Raw genomic sequence first — 18,055 nt, forward strand, 5'->3', positions numbered from 1 at the left:
CGCTCCCCAGGGCACCCCCAGGACTGCCCAAGAGCTTCTAGGGGCCTGTTGTTGGCAGATGAAAAGCAGACACACCAGAGGGTTACACAAGCTGTCCCAAAGCCCCTGCAGAGAAGCCACAAGCTTCTCTCAGCAAACGCTGAGGAGCCCTGAGCTCCTGGCCAAGAGCTCTGGGAGGCCCCAGTGGTAGGCAGCGGGGCTGTTGGCTCCAGGATTTCCCAGGCTCGCCAGGGGAGGTGGGCATTGTGCGTGTTCACCAGTTCAGGGCTTATGCTGCAGTAAAGGCACCCCACGCAGGCACATGGGCGGGTGGAGGTGGGGGGTGTTCTGAGAGGTTGGGCTGTGGTGGAGGGTTGTGAGGCAGCAAAGCGGGAGGATGTGTCCCCAGAGGAATGGGCCTTGCACAAATACAAGGACACCCATGACGGGGCAGCAAGGAGGGCCAGTAGTAGTCAGGGCCGACTAGGCCCTAGCACTGTGTTTAAAGCTATAGCTGGAACATACTTTTTAATCCTCCTACGACCCTATGAGATGGGCACTATTGGCCCATTTTACAGAGGGTTAGAGTATGTCTCTTCCAGTTCCGGTGTGTAGAAGGGGCAGGAGAAGGGGTGGGGGAGATATTGGTGGGCAAGGCTCAGGAGGGGGACCTCCAAGGACTTAAGGACCGCCAACCTATAATAGGGGGAGCCACAGGAGGGCCATACCCCTCCCACCTGGCCCCCCTCACCCTTGCCCCATACCATAGAATCCTCCCTGTGAATGCCTAGCCCTCACTTCCTCTACCTCTCTGCATGGGGACAAATCCCCGGGGAGCCCCCCATCTGGGCCTCCACCCCAGTTACCTTTGCACCCTCCCTACACGCAGTCTGTTCCCTGAGACTTGTTGCTGCCTCACTCCTCAAGGCCGGGCCTGAGTCCTGTTCCGCTGCCCAGAGCCCAGCACCAAGCACAAAAGCTCCTGGGACCTCCTCCCCCAGCTCCTAGAACTTCCTTTCACAGAGCACCTTTCCAGAAGCCCTCTGGACCCCTGGAAGCCAGGCCTGGACCCAGAGCCTTACCCTGTCAGCCTACCTTCTTCAGGGCTACTGTGGTCCCAAGAGCCACATCCACATGGCATGGCTCAGGGGACCCTGTGCCCGGGAAACACAACCCACACAGTCTGGGGGCTCGCAGACCCCAGCAAACGGTCTGTGCACCTCAAAGCGGGGAGGTTCTCGTGCAAGCCACCCAGAGGGCTTCAGGAGTGCAAAGCATAGACCTACAGCTCCTTCCCCAAGAGGGAAATGAAAGTGGGTACGTGGGGGCCCATGTACACTTCCTGCTAGGACACACACCGGGACCTCCCGAAGGCCGCCAGCAGGGGCGGCCCCGCAGCCCCCCGTCAGGACAGACGAGTGGCAGGCACACTCACACCCTCGCTGCCTCCCCTGGCCTGCACAGGCTCGCCAGTTACTGTGGTCACGCAGGAGCGGGGACGAGCCCCTGGGCGGCCCCACATTCCAGCCAGCACAGTGAGGTCTCTGGTCACAACACACAGCGGGAGGAGCATCTCACAGACGAGGACACTGAGGCCTGAGGTGGAGCTGGGACAAGAAAGAACCCAGTCTCTCAGACTCAGGAATTCGGGAGAAACCAAAAGCCCAGCTGGTTTGGAAGCTACACGTCCGCTGTGAGGGAATTAAGTCAACCCGACGGTAATGGACGCTGCCACGTAATGAGCAATCCTACGTGCTGGACACCGAGCTCAGTGCCTGCCCACCCCATCTCACTGAGTCCCCGCTGCAGCCCTGCCAGGCAGGGGCAAGTACAGGCGGCTCTGTTTTGGGGACCAGGAAACAGGCTTAGAGAAGTGAAATGACTTACCCAAAGTCACCCAGTAAGTGACAGATGTGGGTTTCATAATTACTCCCCGACAGTCTTTGGAAGGATGCTGGTGGCCCCATTTTAAGAGTCCCAGTGGGGATGGGGCAGGGAGGTCCTTTGGGACCCCGTGCTTCACAAAAGGACGGGGCGGGGGGAAGTCTGGGGCCCCGAGCCAGGGGATGAGAGGCAGGCCTTGGGACCCCGCCCCCCTACAGAAGCACAAGGGCAGAGCTACAGAGCCCCGCTGAGCCCCGCAGGGGCAGCACCATCCAACAGAAGGGTGAGGGTGGGAAACGTTCAACCCCAGCCCTGTCCAACACGGTAGCCTCCTGGGGCTACTGAGAGCTTGCAATGAGTCTACTGTGATTGAGGAACTGAAAATCTGCTTTCATTTCATTTTTCCTAATATACATTTAAGTGGCCACACGTGGCTATTGGCCATCCTATAGGACAGCCCAGTAAACCCAGCACTTCTCCCTACAGGTGGGTTCCCCAAGAAGGACAAGGGCATGTCACACGGTCAACCCGGGAAGCCAGAGCTGGGCCAGGAACTCAGGCCTCTCCATTTCTTCCTGGGTCACTGCCTTTGCTGTGACCCACTTATGCCCTGGGCTGCTTATTTAAGACACTCTTACCAAGCACCCAGCACGGATATAAGGCATGGATGTCCTGTCCTGCAACTCACAGCCTGGTGGGGTAGACACGTGACCACATGAAACAGACCGGCATCAGGTGGTGGGACCCGGACAACCACAGGAGGGAGAAGGGCTGCCAGGAGACAGGGTCCCTTGTCTGTCTGTGTGCTGGGGCTGGGGGACCAGGGAAGGCCTCCTGGCTGGTGACATTTGAGCTGGGCCTGGAAGCCACAGGACAGAGACCAGAGAGAAGAAGCCTTCTCTGGGCTTCTCCCCTACCCCCCTCAATCTTTCACAGCCCCCCGCCCACATGTAGGAACTGAACCAGACCCAGCTAATCTTCTGTGCACCCGGTGAGCCTGCTAACCAGATTACATTCTTGGGAGGTGGAGAGGGTGCCTATAAATCTCCAGCCGCCTCGGGCTCCAACTCAGGATACCACTGAGATAGTACGAGAATGAATTTGGCAAGCCCAGAGGCTATCCTCTGTCACCTGTCCCCTCCAGTCCCAGGGAGCTGCCCACATTGATTTCAAACCTCCGGGGCCTGGCTGTCACCCCTGGGGAGCTGGAGACACAAACACATCTCTTTTTTTCAAGACAGAGCTGAGGGCGCGAAGGGGAGGTCTGGACAAGTGCCACCAAGTTCCCGGAGCTCCTCAGAAGAAGAGCTGGCTGCCCTCGCCCCCCACCATGGGCGACCACAAAACAGGAACCCTGCAACAAGAGGAGGCTTTCCATTGCGTCAGCAGAGGCAGGGATATTCCCGCAGCAGAACTGTGACCTCGCACTGAGACCTCGTGCTGCTCCCCACTTCCCTGCACGGATCCCTGCCTGCGACGCAGCAGCATCCCTGCTCCTGGAAGCCCTGGGAGTCCCGGAGGCATCTGTGGACCCAAAGCCTTCCATGGCTCCCCATGGAGTTTCGGCAACGGCTCCACTTCCCACGCTTACCTCTGGTGCTTCATCCGGAGGGCTACCTTCCCTTCCCCTAGATTACCACACCTCTGCATCTTCCCACCCTCCTACCTGAGGTTCGTTGCCCTTTGCGCCCAAGACCCAAATCCCACCATTTCCGAAATCAAGTTCCATCTGAGAGGAGTTTCAGGCTACTCCAGCCTCGAATTTACCATTTTCCCCTCTGCCTTCCACAGTTCTTAGGGTCCTCTGTTCACCCAGTTCTCCTCGCCCTGCTGCACCTCAATATTTCCCCCAGCACCATCAGATGCTGTTGGCAGTGCCCAAAGGCAGCACCAAGCCTTTCCCCCAGCACAAACGCGTGCGCACACACACACACACACACACTCCCTCTAGCACAAGACTCCCCGAGTGGAGTTCACCCTTGAGAGATGAGACACACAGCAATGCTCTCAGTACAGAGATGAGAACAGAGGCCCCAGAAGGGAAGTGACTCGCCAAAGGGCTCACGCTAATTTGGAACCAGATCACAGATGTTATCAGTTGAGGGCTAGGCCCTGGGAGCCATGTTTCCATGAATGGCATCAGAATGATCTGGAGGAACTTAACAAAACCAAAGCCAAATCACAGAGGCCAGGCCCTACCTCGGAACTACTGAATCTCCAAAGGGACTGGGAGCCTCAGCGTCCAGGAACGCGCGTATCCCGGCTAAAGCCCCTGTTCTTCATTCACCAAACATGCAGGAAGCACCCACTACTGCCCTGGGCGGGGCACTCACGGGGCGGGCCTTACCCACTGGTGGGCGGGGCAGGGAGGACCCAGCAGGGGTGAAGGGGGCTCAGAGAAGGCCTGAGAGCTGGCTTCCAGCAGAAGTCAGTGCCACGGCTTGGGTACCGAAAGGCAAGAAAAGGGCCCACTTTCTCACCTGCTTGGCCACTGCCTGGCAGCCCAGCCTAATGCTCTGGGCAGCAGGGTGAGGGCCTGTCTCTGCCGGTCTGTTGTGAAGAACGCACAGCACATCAGACTCCGGGGAGCAAGAGTGCTGTGGGCGTTCCCAGGGCAGCCCACCCCGACCCCAGGGAAAGGCCCAGGGACTTTGAACACCGCCCTACCTTACTCAAGGGGACTGGGAACCTGGGCATATGGCCAAGGGTCCTCTCATCCCTCCAGTTCCCCTGGATGGCCCTTGAAGACCACCTGCCAGGTATGTGGGGGTCCCTGGCAGAGGGCCCCCCCTTCTCAGACCCTTCCCTTCAGTCAGCTCAGGGCCATTTAAGACCTGGAAGCTGCAGTGAGGCTGATGTTGGGGGGGGGGGTACCTCAGGACACAGGGCCAAGGCCAGACACAAAGTGACCTCACCTCAGGGCTGGAACAGGAAACTGAAGCAAGACACAATTAAATCTTATATAAACCTCAAGTTCAAAATGACAGACTGGGATTTGCAGTGGGCCATGAGAGGGCATTAGCTCCATTCAGGCCTGCCCTGCTGTGTGACCTTGGGGCAGGGAGTCCCTTCCCTAGTCTGGGCCGTGGGCTGACTGTCCTTCCCCGCCTGTGGTTAGCGGCCTGGGAGCTCCCTGAGAAGCTGGGTGTGCTTGGAGGGCAGGGGCTTGTTTTTCCCTGAGCAGATTCCCCATGAGGCTGATGCTTCTCTCCCAGGCCCTGGGAGAGTTTCCTCCAGCAGCTGAGGCTTCTGGGGGGGGGGGGGTGGCGGGGGAGGGTGAGCGAGGGCAAGTGTGCCAAGCAAATGCCCCATGACAGAAGGGGCAGCGGGCCCTGGCAGGGAGGGAGCAAAGGGCATCCTGTGCCAACCAAAGTCCCCAGATAATTCTTCCCGTTGGGCTGGGGTCTGCACACCTTTCTCTGGGGTGGTGCTAACGAGCCTGGCCGCAGGCCCACCGACGGGGTCCTTCCCTTCAGAGACAAGCCAGCCTCTCCGTGGGGACCAGAGCGGCATCGATCAAGGTAAACACCTCCCTCACCCAGCTCTGCCAGCACAGAACTCTCTGTTCCTGGGGACCAGAGGCTGAGCTGGCGCTCCCGCCCGATCGATGGATGACTTCACAAAGACTGACGCCTAGCAGGCACCACCGGTCCTCAGGGAGGTCTGAGGCTGCTCTTGGGACCGCTGCCCACCCTTGCCCCCTGGCTGACCTCTGCTGGGTGGCAGAGCACTGGTAGAGCAGGGGCTCATGCCACTCGCTGGGTGACCTTGGGCAAAACTGAACCTCAGCTTTCTCCTGCACTAAATGGGAGTACCTGGCTGGTCTGGACTCCCCTCGCAGGGAAGCTGTCAGAAAATACAAGTGCTAAGAAATTAGATCGCTTTATCTGCACTGTCACACCTGTGGGCTCTGGACTCGTGTCCTCACCTCACTTCTGCTCTGAGTCTCCATCCTTCTGGGCCAGCGCTGTCCAGTGGAACTTTCTGTCACAGAGCAAATGTTCTACAACCTGAACAGACACACAGGGCTGGGGACTCCCATACTGGACAGCACAGTTCCAGACGCACTCTGCCATCCTTACTCCCCAGGCTGTGACCCAGAAAGAGCCATCAGGAAACTCCCAGGCAGGACTTGGGCTGAGTATCTGTGGGGGCACCTCTCTCAGTCTGACTGGCTGACACCAGAGTGGGGACTCATCTGAAAGTTCCCAGGGACTGAGCTTAGTGCTCAACCAACACGAACTCAGATCCAGAAGTGCTCTTTCAGTCCTCTGTCCCCTCCCCACCCTAGTAGAGAAAGCAGCACCAGACCCGCCTTCTGCTCATGCAGCCCTCAGCAGTCACCGAGGGTCTGCTGCCAGCCAGGCACAGTGCTGGGTACTGGGACACACAGTGATGAGGAGCAGATGACCCCTGCCTTCAAGGAGCTCAGGGTCAAGGCCTCCTTCCAGTCGGAGCTAAGACTGGCTTCCTCGGTCCCCTACTGGGTGGTCTCAGGGTTTCACACACGTTTTCCCATCTGAAACCGGGGCTCCCAAGTCCCTGAGTGCACAGGCTGTCGTGAGACCCCAGAGACAAGGGAGCACGGTGGAGGGGCTGGGCGGCTGTGCAGGGGAGTGCAGACGGCCTTGTCAAGCAAGTCAAACTCTGTGCAGGCTGCTGCTTCCGGTTCAGACCCAGATTCTCACCAAAGCATCGCTGTTCGGTGGTTTCTCACTAAGGAAGTTCATGGTAAAAATAGCTCAGGAGGGGACTTGAATCCAGCTAGTTGGGGGGTAGTCACTGCTTAGCTAATACACAAAAAAGGGGAACAGGCTTATTAGTAGCCACGTGGACCCTAAGGCTCAGAGCTACCCTCCACCCCACCCTGGCCCCTGCCACGGGACAGAACGTTTTGCTCTGTAGTGGATGGGAGATGAACATCCAGCCCCAGGACTGGAGGGGCCTGAGGCCGTATACACCATCGGGGGCAGCCTGAATTCAGGGTGGCACCACCTTGTCCACGCCAACTCACCCCCCAGCAGGACTTCTGTCCCATACTGCACCCACTCTCCAGGCTGGGCCATTAAGCAACATTCTGACACCAACTGGTTGCCAGTTTCCTCACAAAATCTTCCTGCTGGAAGAGCCACCAGCCATGCCCAGTGCCCATCTGGCAGTCCGGTGTGACGGTCAAGCACAGGGGTCCTGGACCCCCACCCTGAGAATGACAGTTACACGAAGGCCATCTGAGGAGGCGCCACCTCCCTGCACTGGTGCAAAGGGTTAGGGCAGGGGAAGTCCCAGCCTGATCTCTCCCAGTCTCCTCGGGGCAAGCCTCCAGGTGGACCCAGGAACCAGGACCTATCTAGTGGCTTGGGCACCAGGGCTAGTAAGACCCCAACAGCAAAACCATGTGCTCAGGAGCAGGAAACAACCCGTTAGCCCCAGCAGCCCTCTGAGAAACCCTCTCTCCAAGGCCTTAAACAAGATCCTCACAGCCTGGCGGCGGGCACCCCCAGGAAGGCGCCTTCCAGCCTGCTACTGCGAACCCTCTCGCTCCTTCTCCAGCCGGCTTCCCAGCCAACACTTGTCAGAAGTCTGTTCCGTGCCCACCAGCTCTCGGAAGGGCACCCTGCCGCAATGGTGGCATCACCAGCGCCCGTGGGGGTCTCTGGGCTCTTTCAACATTAGGGCTGCAACCTGACAAAGGAGCAGCTTGAAGTTAAAGACCCTCCGCCGCTGCCTCCATGGAAAGCTTCCTGGCTGATTCTTATTTTTGCAATAGGAGCCAACTGAGGACGGAGCCTTGTAAAATGTCTGCTGGAGAGCCAACACTTCACCTTCGGGAAGAGTGAGGGGGAGCACCCAGGCCCCAGGCACCGCGGAAAAACGAGGGCCCCTTCTGTGGGCGCACAAAACGGGCCCGGTGCACGCCTGTGCCACTCTCGCGGCCAAGCCTCGGGCTGACACCATGCAGCACACGGCGCTACCCACAATGCACCGGCCCTTCTCTGTCACACACAGGCACGCACACTCACCCCCGCGCCCGGAGGGAGCCCGGCCCGGCCCGCGGGCGCCCCGGCGCCGACCCCTCCAGCCCCGCACTCACCTAGAAGTTGCACCGGCCGCGGTCCCACCCTGGCGCCCGCGGGGGGCTGGGGCCGGGCCGAGAGCGGCCGCGGCGAGCGTCTCCGGGCAGGGTTCAGCCGGCGCCGAACAAAGGCTGCGCGCAGGCAGCGGGCGCCGCCTGCATCCCCGCTCCGCGCCGGGGCGGCGGCGGCGGCGGCGCGGGGGCCCGGGCGGCTCCGGCGCCCGCTCGCTCCGCGCTGCCCGCTCCGAGGGCGCTCCGGCTCCCGCGCTCCCGCTCGCTGCTGCCCGCCACCGCCGCCGCCGTCCGGCTACCGCACCGCACACATCAATTATTCATCGCCCGTCTCCAGCTTCCCGGGCGAAGCCAATCACAGGCGGAGGCTCCGCTAATGGGGCCGCCGCCGCCGAGGAGGCAGCCAGCCGCGCGCCCGGGCGCAAGCGACAGCCCTCCGGGGACGGGGATGGGCCGGGGGCGCGCGGGGGGCGGGGGCGCACGGGGCGCGCCAGCGAAACTTCCCACGGCCCGCGCCCCGCGCCGGGACCCCGCCGGCGCGACCACCCACCCTGCGTGCGCCCGCGTGGGGCTGGGGGCTCCGGGGAGGCCCGGCGCGCCGCGGAGGGGGGAGGGGAGGGAGGAGGAGGAGCGCGCGAGGAAGATGAAAGGCTAGCAGACCTGCCTCGGCGTCTCCAGGGAGCCCCGGCTCGCGCGCGCCCTCCCCGCCCCGCGAGCCTCGCGGTCCGCACCCCCGCCCCCCCAGCCCGCCGCCCGCACTCACTCGCGCGCGCAGACCGTCGGCCCAGCCACTTTGCTGCGAGGGAGCGCGAGCTAGTATGAATCGGAGGCAGCTCACATTTCAAACTTGCACGCAGGGGTGGTGCTGGTGCACGCCGCCGCCGAGCGAACGCACAACCCGACGAGCGGCGCTCCAGCCTCCGGGCGGGGGCGGCGACCAGGGCCCCCTCCTACCGCCCCCCCCCCCGCCGCCTGGGCAATTAATTGGAAGCAACACTTGTGCGAGTGGGTCTCCCGGAGCGCTGTTGCCTGAGGGGGCCGCCAAGAAGGCGCTGGAGGTGGTTGACTTGGGGTGTCTCCCGCCCCCCCACCGCCCCCCAGCGAATCCTCCCAAGTGGTCATGCTAATGAGGGTCCCCGGCGGGGTGGGGGTGGAGGAGGGAGCTAGCCTGGGGGCGGTCTCGGCCGGGGGGGGGGCGGGGAGGGGAGGGGCGGGGCGGTACTGGGTCATCCGGATTGCAACCTCGGTTTGCAGGATTTTCGGAACCGGTTAGGGGGCGGAGAAAGCAGAAGACCTGGCATCTAACCTGGCACAGGGGCCCCTCTACCTTCGGGATTCCCCGAACGCGGAGCTGGGGGCAGGGTGAGCGGGCGTACGTACGCTTTACCTCCCCGACTTCGGGGAGTTCCTGTGCCCTGGGCCAGCGGCTGTAGGGAAGCCGGGGGCGGCTGCGGTGCGCGACTCGGCTCTGCCCCGCCCCGGGAGCTGCTGCCTTCCTGACATTGCATCCTGTGGTGGCCGCAGCCTCTTCCTTCCAGCCTGTCTTTCGCAAGGTCTCCTGGCGCTGAGCTGAGCTTGCCCCCTCTCCACCCCTCCGCCCCCGAGACACCCCTGGAAGCCCACCCACTGTCCTGCCCAAAGAGCTCTGCGTCCCTCCCTCTTTCCACTACCATTACCCTCTTGAGAGAAAGGTTTGATAGTCCCCTTCCCGAGCCCTACCCACCTGCCAATGAAATTTTCTTGGTGACCTAACTAACTCAAATGACTAGGAAGGTAAGAGGGGTCCCATCATTCATCCTAAAGAAAGACAGCCAGCGCTGTCTTTAAAATCTCCTCTATATTGGCTGCTGTGCCCTGCTCTGGGAGACATTGCGGGGAACTGACCAGGTCCCCTAGCCTTTGTTGCTTCTCTAGACTTCATTCTCGGATGCTCCCCTCCTTTTTCAGTCAGCCTCTGGCTGTCCCCTAAACCTTACTGTCTGTCCTCCTGCCCGCCCTGGAAGTGGCTGAGACAAATCACTTATCTAGAAATTATGTTCTTGCTCCTTGTTTGACATAAATCGTTAGCAGGCTCTAATCCCACCCACTGCCACTTGAAATATCACTTTCGGGGATGGCATTTGGAAATGCAGTTGTCATGGGCTTTCCCTCCGAGGAGCTGGTTAAATGGATTAATTCATACTTCATAACTTGCTGCCTTTTGGACAAGAACTAGCTTCCTGCAAGAGAGATTAATTGGCATCCCCTTCCTGCAGGGCCAACCCCAGGGGCAGCCGCAGAAAGAGGGACTTCTCTGCTCTACACAAATTCCAGGCTCCACTTAGTCTCCCCTCTTCCAAGGAGTCTTCCTTATTTTGGGTTAGAATGGTTTCTGCGGGGAACAGTCATTTAGTGAGACATTCGTTGGGGCCCTGCCCTCCCAAGCAGCCCCATCGGGGCTTGGGATCTCAAGCGGGAAGAGCCCTATGGCTCTATATAGACTCCCATCTTTCTCACTTTGCCTGGCGCAGTCCCCACTGCAGATCCCCTAGACAATGTTCTCCCAAGCCCAGTGCTCAGCCAGTGACACCCAGAAACAGATGGGGCCTGACAATCTGGCCCAAATTGCAGAAGAAAACACTTGAGATGGAAGTCCACAAAACCACTAACATTAATCTGGTTTTAACATGGTGTCAGATTACCCAGAATTCACATAGCCAAGACTTCAAATAACCGGAATACATGCCTCCTGGATCCTCTCCTCCCAGAAATTCTGCGCCCTGATAGTTTACAGTATTAATCTGATCCTTAGAGCCTTCCAAGCCACCAAAGACCTAAATGTTTGGAACTTTCAGGTTCATTCTTGAAATTCCCTGTTAGCGTTGGTACCAAGTAGCCAGCCCCCAGGCACCGAGTTCAGAAAAACCACTTCCTGTACGTTGAGCCAGAATCCGGACTGGAGCTGGGGTTTATACCAGAGGGACACAGACCGGGCGTCACTGCCTGGAAAACGAGTAAGACAGCCCTACCGAGCCGCCTCCCCAGCCTCTCAGTTCTGGCAGAATGGGGGGGGGGGGCGGGGTGAGAAAAGCATTAATATGCTTATTTAAATTCCTCAGGCCTGGGACCAATCGTTTTTTACTTTCTCCAGGTAAGCAAAAAAAAAAAAAAAAAAAAAAAAAAAATACTATCCACCAGCAGATTTACGTAATTAGAAAAACAAATTGTTTTCAAGCATCCATTCACCAGCCGGCACACAGGGCTTCCCGGCCGAAGCTAGGGTTTTCACATGCTAATTTCAAGGCCCGCTTGGCCCTATTTCAGCCCCTCTCGGGCCCACTAGGTTAGCAAGCTCTTAGTAACGCCACACGTCCCAAGCCTACAGAAATACGGGTACTCTAACCAGTTCCTGCTTCAGAAGGGCTTCTCCGGACTTCACGTTCCAACTCCGTTTCTCCAACTTCCAAAGATCTGCTCCAAAGCCCCGAGCCCAAAGTGGCCTGCTCCACCCCCTGGGCGCACTCCTTGATAAGGATCTGCCGGAAAGGGGCTGCAGACAAAGCCGCCCTCCACCTCTGCCGGCAGTCGCTCGCCGAGCTCTCCGAGTGACCCCGGGGAGGGGGGCACAGCCCGGGGGAATGACTTGGGAGGCAGAAGAAAGGAAGAAGAAAGGGAGAGCTGCGGCCCCGGCTCCTTGATGAATGCCCGCGAGCGCTCGGGAAGCCTGATGTGGGGATCAATAGCGGGTGGCTTTTCTTGCGGGTGTTTGAACTCCTCCTGCCATGGGCCCTGGCGAGGAAAAGCCGCCAATAAATCACGGCGCTGCAGCCAGGAAGGCAGCCGCGGCTCGCTCTGGAGGGCGCGGGCGGGGGGATTCTTCCCCCGGCTGGGGGAACCTGTCATGCGGAACGCACTTCTGCGGGACCGTGGGGGGAGGGGACCGCCGTGGCGCCTGGGGATTCAGGAAAAGCCTCTTCCAGGGTTCCGCAGCTAACCTCCAGGGCGCAGGGCCTCCGGGAGCCCGGCCCAGGCCAGGCCGGTAAGGAGAGAGCGAGCAAAGCCATCTAGGCTGTAAATCACCCAGGGGTCGAAAGTGGCTCCGCCCAGGGCTTCCAGGCTCAGGACTCGGTCGCCACCCAGGCGAGGCTTTGTGTGGGAGGCCTGGGGGCAGACAAACGCCAAGCCTCCTCCGACAGAGGCTGAGGAGAGGCGGAACAATGAACCCCAGAGGTGGCTCTTCTGGGCCTTCAGTGCTGAGAGCCACAGAGCGGGGCTAGCTGATTCAGCAGGTCTCAGCAAGGATCCCGATGACTCACAGATGTCACCCATGCAGGCCCGAGCGCTCAGAGGGAGGATGAAACAGACAGGGAGGCCCTGTGGGGAGCCACGTGAGTGTGACAGGCAGGAGCAAGGGCCTGGGAGCCACCTGGGCTGTCCACCTTCCCACAACTGGTCCCTCTCAGGACCCACGAAGGAAGTTCAGGGTCCAGAGTCTGTTCAATAAAGGAAGGCGCACGTACTGGGGGTCACGGGTCGTGCTCGGCCCGCCCAGGAAGGCTCAAGGGACTGCACTGGGGGCCGGAGTTGACTCAGGGGCTCTGCCTCCAGAGACCTTCTCCTGCCCTCCTCCGAGGGGCCAGGGCACAAGCTCCTATGGTTTTTGATAATGCTGTTCCCTCTGTCCCCTTTCCCCTCTCCCTTCGCCCCCGTCAATCCCCTCGACTCTACTTGTACACTCCTGAAGAAGGCCCCGCAGAAGTCTAGCAGCCAGCCAATGGAGGTGTCTCCTCCAGGCCTCACAACCCTACCCGTGCATGGGGGCCGCAGGACGGCGCACTCCTACTTGGGAAACGGAGCTGGGACCCCCGAGCTGGATCCAGGCCTCTCCTGGTTCCTCATCGTACAGAGCTCAGGGTGACTGGGTGTTTGCTGTTTGCCGGGCCCGCTTAAAGGCACTTTCCAAGTATCAACGTGTGATCCTTACCCTCTCTGATGAGCTGTGATCATTATTCCCACTCTACAGACAGTAACATTGAGGCACAGAGAGGTTTGGACAACTTGCCAGAAGGATTTAAACTACTTGGCAGTCTGACTGCAGAGTCTGCCCTGGACCTATCATGTTATATTCCTAAGATGGGACTCAAAGATCCAGAGGTCAGGGGCCACCGTGGTCACTCCAGCTCGCTGATGAGAGCTGTATCCCCTGACTCTTGTTTTATATTTCTTCCAGCACACCGCATTACATATACTGAAATATTTTCTTTGTGTTTCTTTCTCCTATTTACCATCTGCGTGATTGTAAGCATCCACCTGACATCTTGGTTGGCCAGGCTCCCCATGAGGGGGGACTGGGGACACGGTGGCGAATGAGACCTCCCTGGCTCAGAAGCTCCTATCACTGCACCCCACCCTCCCTTCCTGGATTTCTCCCCGAGCAGGGCCCTCATCCCAGACTCCGACTGCGCTCCCAGAAGTCTGCATTTGGCTTCCACCCAAATCTTACCATCATTTTCTTCAGAAAACAAAACGAACCCCTGCCCCACATCTCCATTCTGAGAGGCCCTACGATGGCAAGGTTACTGGGGACCCAGGAAAGCCTCCTGCCAGGCTCCAGGAGGACAGAAGATGGGGGAGGGAACCCAGGAGGTGGGCACAAAATGGGCACTTGGGTGGCTTCAGTCTTCAAGAGCTGTCTGCCCTTTAACTGCTCAGCTGGGAAGGCGGCCACCCCCTCAGCTGTCTGCCCGTGCTGCTGGGACAGAGAGGCTGGCAGGCAGGGGCTGGCGGACAGGAAGGAACCGGCCAGGTCCCTGCTAGCTGAGGAGCAGTGGAGGGAGGCGATGGGCCTGGATTTGGAGGCCGAGGCTCAGGAAACAAGTACTGACGGGTTGCTGGCCCTGGACAAGTCCCTTAGGCTTCCTGGGCCCGTACCGCCTCCTTCGTACGATGCAAGTGAACCCACCTAACACCAGGTCGTCAGGGAGACCAGAGGAGTTAACAGCGACCATTCTTGAGAGGCTGAGTCTGTGCTGTGATGGTGTGGGCTGAACTATGTCCCCCAAAAGATGCTGAAGTCCTAGTCTCCAGTACCTGTGAATGTGACCTTATTTGGAAGGAGGCCTTTGCAGATGATCAAGTTAGGATGAGGTCATTGGGGTGGGCCTTACTCCCCTATGACTGGCGTCTGTTTAAAAAGCAGACATCTGGACACGGAGAGACACACGCACGCGGGAGGACGCCTAGTGACAGTGGCGTCATGGTGCCACGAGCTGGGAGAGAGACCTGGAACAGATCCTTCCCTAGTGTCTTCAGAGGGCGCAGGGCCCTGCTGCCACGATAGCGCCATCTCAGGTCGGCAGGCTTCTGGCCCACAGCGCCCTGTGATTCTCCAGCCGGAGCTGCTTGGCAGGTGGTACTTTGCTGTGGCATTCCTAACAAAGCAGCGCCCCTGGTGACACCTCTAAAGCTGAAGTCCCGCACATCCCTGCTCTCCCCAGATCCCTCCCTGCGGTGGCTCTGGCTCAGCCAGCCTGAAGGCCCAAAGCCCTTATGATTACCCACAAGCCCCCGCGTGACCTCCCTGACCTCATTTCCTTCCAGTCTGCCCTTGGCTTACTCGGCTCCAGCTTCCCTGCCCTCCTGGCTGCAGGTGCCCCAGACGCACCCTCCGAGGTGCGCCAGGCACGCTCTTGTCCAGGTGGCCAAGTGCACGTCCCGCCTCCCTGCAGGCCTGGCACAGGTGACCCCTTCTCTGGGAGCCTTCCTCAGCCACACTGCCCCAAATGGCAGCCCCTCCCCACGCTTCCTCCCACTCTTTCCTGACTTCGCTCTCCCCTCTGCTTTTAGGGCTGCTTGTTTCTCTTGCTAACGCTGTCGCCTGACTAGAGGGCAAGCCCCACATCAGCAACGACTTCTGTCCGTTTTGGACGTCTTGTGTGGACAGGGATCTAAGGGGTGCCGGGCAAAGGCGGGATATTTGCACTAGCAAGGACACGAGAACCAGCTGCCTGAACGAATGAGTGAGGCAAGGAATGAATGACTGAACAGGACGAGCTGTGGTGTCCTGCGCCCCCCGCCTGCCCCCCGCCCCCTGCCCACTGTCTGGAAGAACACGGGGTGGCTTCTATGTGGAGGCAGCCTGTTCAGACAGGAAGCTCAGGCCAGCTCACAAAGGGGCCACCGGAGGCGGTGGGGGGCTCGCCACCCAGGCCTCTAATGAATCTCTTTCCATTGATTTCTGGAGTCGCCTTTGAAGGGAAGGGACGGCCGAGGCAGCTCGAATGTCCGTGCCTCAGCAGTCCTGGGCTTTTATTGCTTCTCCCTGGACACAGCTTTGACAGGGGGCTTCCGGACGGCCCCCGGGTTTGGACTGACATAAGCTCCCTGCAGTTGGGAAGGCAATTTCCCTTCCTGCTGAAGCTGTCTGTCTGTCTGCCTGCCTCCCTGCCCGTGCAGCATTTCTCCCTGTCTGGGCCGGGGCGGTCGAATTCCACTCCTGACACTCCCCAGAAGCAGAAATGAAGCTCAGACAGGGGACAGAGTTACGGCAACACACACACACACACACACACACACACGTTCTGGCCCAAGGCTGGAGGAGATGAATGTAGGCTGCCCCTAGCCAGTAGTGACCCCATTGTGCCCCCAAGCCTGCGTGGCCGGTTACAGCCAGCCCTGTGCCCTGCAGAGCCTCTGCTTGACCGTCATTTAGCACTGGAGTAAAGAGGCCCTAGCCTCACTTGGAATGAGGGAACGGGAGCTCAGAGAGGGGCCTGGGCTTCCTGCCACCACACAGCAAATTAGTGGTAGAGCCAGGACTAGCCCTAAGACCTCTGGCTTGTTCCATAGCCCCAGGCCATGTCTCCCGATGCTGTGTTCCCACCAAGAGTACCAGCAAGGGCATGTTCTCCGAACTGTCAAGTGCTAGACAGATGGGGAGGTCTACTATTCTAAAGGGCTCTTGTCCATCAGCTGCCTCTTTTTAGGAGCTGATGGCATTTGGATGGGGAGGGTCTGTCCAACTCTATCTTCCTTCTCTTCACAGGGAGGTTGGGGGCCAGACTCTGGACCTTTCTGCTCCTTTCCTCATCCACAGAGGGTCGCGCACATCAGGAAGATGGGTGGGGGCATCCAATTTGGGCTCAAAAGAAGGACAGTCAGGGCTGTCTTGGGGTGGTAGTGAGCACCCTGTCACCTGAGGTGTGTAAGCTGAGGATGCAAAAATGTAGAGGGAATCTCGGAGTAGCAGGCCAGGGCTTCGGTGGCCATTTCTGCTCTCGGGTGCTCTCATAGGTAAGAGGAGAGGATGGGTGTTTGAGAAGCATGCCCAAGCACCTCAGTATGTTCTGGGCAGCAACAGAGCAGCTCTCCGAACCTTCCAGACGCATTAAAGTTTACCAGGAGCCCTTCATCACCTGTGTGCTTCCTTCCCTCCTCCTGACAATCCTGAGTGAGAGGACATTGTCCCCACTTCCCACTCCCTTCCAGACACTTGCTCCCAGCCCACAGCAGCCCAGGGAATCTGGCAGCTTCCTTCACTCCCCCGTGTGGTCCCAGGTGTCCCCCCCTCTCCCGGGGGTGGGGGGGGCGCAGTTGGACGTGAGCAGACAGGCCACGGAGGAATGTCTGTCTGGGGAAAATCCAAAGTGGCCGCCAGGGCAGGGCAAGGAGTGGGAGGCTTGATGTTGAAATCAGGATCTGAGCTGAGCTTGGCAGGTGGGAACAGCACACCCCTCCACTGGAGGCCAAGGCCCCAACTGAGAGATGCTGCCCAGTAGAGAGGCTGGGGGCTTGCTGTGTGACCAAGAGCACGTCACCATCTCTTTCTGGGACACAGCTTCCCCCATACAGTGTGGGCATCTAGTGCAAATGCTGGCCTCTTTGCTACTAAGGGCATTGGTCTCCCTGAGTCTGATTGGGAATGCCCCAAAAAACACTGTCACAATTGAGCTGACATCCCCCCCCACACACACATTGATAACTTATAAAGGATGGTCCAAGCCAGGCGAGATGCCTACAGTATACACAATCCTCTTAAGACCAAGAAGCCAATTCCAAAGTAGTGGGTCTACTAAGGTCCACTCTTGTAAATGCGTGCACGGTGTATCTGTAAACATATCCTTTGGTAGACCACGAGCTCCAGGAGAGCAGGGATTTTTGTCTGTTGTGATCACTGCTATATCCCTGGTGGCTCTGTACCTGGCACATAGGAGGTGCCCAACAAATATCTGTTGAATAACGATTATTGACCAAGTTATTATCCTATGTCTGCGGGACTTCAGATTTATTTTATAATATTCTATATGCCTTAATTGTTTATAAGGAGTATATATTATTCTTGTGATTAGAACAAAACACCCCATAAAACCACTTAGAATGATATGAAGCCAAAGTTAAGACTTTTCCCCCCAAAAGGTGCTATATACTGTCTTCAGAAACCAGTAACTCCACAGCGAAGCTTAAAACCACCCCAAGTCACCAACGGAGCTTCTGAGGCCCAGCTCTGTGTGGCCAGGGACTGACCATGGGCAAGAGGCATTGCTGGAGAGTTCCCGTCTGTCCTTTTCCCTCTACACATGGCACAATTCCACCCCAGCAGTCTCGTTTCTGGACACCCAGAAGAGCATCCACATTGTTGTCTCTGCCTCCGGCCCCTCGGTCCCTCCTGTAGCTGCTAAGGTTTTATAAAAGGCAAATCTGACCATGTTACTACCTTGTCTAAAACCTTCCATGGCTCCCCAGTGCTGCCAGGATCAAGTTCAAGCTTGAGCTCCCTAGATTGCCATTCAAAGCCCTGGAAGTCTTACGATAGTCTCAAGGAAGGCCCTTCTGCTACCCTCGACCTGAGTTGCTCTTGTCTAGAGGTTTCCAGCGAGTCCCTTAAAGGCATTTATGAACCCTGGCTTGCCCAGGTATATTGGAGGTAGGCTCACTGCAAAAACCCACATGCCACACAAAGTGCTGAACAGTGACTGGGAGCCAGCCTGCAGCATGGAGGGGATACTGCCACAAATCCAGGAGTGACAGAGAAGCTGAACCCTACCCTCCAATTTGGGGGCCTGTCCAGAGGAATGAGGAGCCAGGACCCCTGACAAATCTGAAAGGTGGTGCAAGCCATGGGCCAGCAGT

At 58.8% G+C, this 18,055-nt stretch overlaps 1 protein-coding gene across 12 annotated transcripts in view; it reads right to left on the bottom strand.

Moving 5' to 3' along the window:
* ZMIZ1 (zinc finger MIZ-type containing 1) overlaps positions 1–18,055 on the bottom strand; it is a 234,424-nt gene that overhangs the window by 59,552 nt on the left and 156,817 nt on the right. Inside the window, exon 1 of one of the 12 annotated variants that reach the window (XM_087862992.1) lies at positions 9,329–9,532. The exons of 10 other annotated variants lie outside the window; for them this stretch is intronic. The gene's annotated coding sequence lies outside the window, so the exon portion shown is untranslated. Of the gene's footprint in view, positions 1–8,711; positions 9,079–9,328; positions 9,533–18,055 lie in introns of those variants that run through there. One more of the 12 variants, XM_045783348.2, reaches the window with a different exon arrangement.

This window comes from Ursus americanus, chromosome 6 (assembly GCF_024610735.1).
Source record: "Ursus americanus isolate L20-20 chromosome 6, mUrsAme1.1.p, whole genome shotgun sequence".
Lineage (NCBI taxonomy): Eukaryota > Metazoa > Chordata > Mammalia > Carnivora > Ursidae > Ursus > Ursus americanus.